The 1,512-nt window shown below is 34.6% G+C and overlaps 1 non-coding gene across 1 annotated transcript; it reads left to right on the top strand.

Moving 5' to 3' along the window:
• The first annotated feature begins 253 nt into the window (after positions 1–253).
• Positions 254–361, top strand: LOC112738775 (small nucleolar RNA R71). Its single transcript, XR_003169721.1, has one exon. It is a non-coding gene; the product is annotated as a small nucleolar RNA R71 (small nucleolar RNA).
• Positions 362–1,512: the final 1,151 nt, after the last annotated feature.

Raw genomic sequence — 1,512 nt, 5'->3', positions numbered from 1 at the left:
ATATTTTATTCTGAGCCAATATGGCATTCAGAGTATCAACTTCAAGAACTCCCTTCTTCATAGGCGTCCCATTACTCACAGGATTCCTTTCAGAAGTGTACATGAACTGGTTATTAGCAACCATATCAATGAGTTCTTGAGCTTCTGCAGGCGTTTTCTTTAGGTGAATGGATCCACCTGCAGAAGTGTCCAGTGACATCTTTGATAGCTCAGATAAACCATCATAGAATATATCCAGGATGGTCCATTCTGAAAGCATGTCAGAAGGACACTTTTTGGTCAACTGTTTGTATCTTTCCCAAGCTTCATAGAGGGATTCACCTTCTTTCTGTCTGAAGGTTTGAACATCAGCTCTAAGCTTACTCAGCTTTTGAGGAGGAAAGTACTTGGCTAAGAAAGTCGTGACCAGCTTATCCCAAGAGTTCAGGCTGTCTTTGGGTTGAGAATCCAACCATAATCTAGCTCTGTCTCTTACAGCAAAAGGGAAAAGCATGAGCCTGTAGACTTCAGGATCTACTCCATTAGTCTTAACAGTATCACATATCTGCAAGAATTCAGTTAAGAACTGAAAAGGATCTTCAGATGGAAGTCCATGAAACTTGCAGTTCTGCTGCATCAGAGAAACTAATTGAGGTTTCAGCTCAAAGTTGTTTGCTCCAATGGCAGGAATGGAGATGCTTCTTCCATGTAAATTGGAATTAGGTGCAGTAAAGTCACCAAGCATCCTCCTTGCATTATTATTATTTTCGGCTGCCATCTCCTCTTCCTGTTCGAAAATTTTTGAAAGGTTATTTCTGAATTGTTGTAATTTAGCTTCTCTTAATTTTCTCTTCAGAGTCCTTTCAGGTTCTGGATCCGCTTCCACAAGAATGTTCTTATCCTTGCTCCTGCTCATATGACAAAGAAGAAGGCACAGAAAAATAATAATAATAATAATATGGATCCTTTATGCCCAAGCACAGAGGTTCCCTTATGTGAGTAGAAGAAAAGAAGAAAAGAAAATCTGAACTCAGAGAGAGAGGGGGGTTCGGATTTTTGGTGAGTTGAAGGAAAGATGTTAGTATATCAATAAACAAATAGAAGAAGATGAGAGGGGGAAGTGAATTTTCGAAAACAATTTTTGAAAAAGAATTAGTGATTTTTGAGAATAGTTTTTGAAAAAGGTTAGTAAAATTTCGAAAATTTTTAAAATAAAAAATAAAAATAAGAATAATTAGTTAATTAAAAGGAAATTTTTGAAAAAGAGGGGAGATATTTTCGAAAATTAGAGAGAGAGAGTTAGTTAGGTAGTTTTGAAAAAGTTAAGAAACAAACAAAAAGTTAGTTAGTTAGTTGAAACAAATTTTGAAAAGATAAGAAGTTAGGAGGTTAGAAAAGATATTTTGAAAAAGATAAGATGAGAAGATATTTTTTTTAAAGTAATTTTGAAAAAGATTTGATTTTTAAAATCTCAATTAATGACTTGATTCATAAGAAATCACAAGATATGATTCTAGAACTTAAAGTTTGAAT

The sequence above is a fragment of the Arachis hypogaea genome, chromosome 13 (assembly GCF_003086295.3).
Source record: "Arachis hypogaea cultivar Tifrunner chromosome 13, arahy.Tifrunner.gnm2.J5K5, whole genome shotgun sequence".
NCBI lineage: Eukaryota > Viridiplantae > Streptophyta > Magnoliopsida > Fabales > Fabaceae > Arachis > Arachis hypogaea.
The sequence above is the reverse complement of the archived record's forward strand: the minus strand, read 5'-3'. Positions and strand labels throughout refer to the sequence as shown.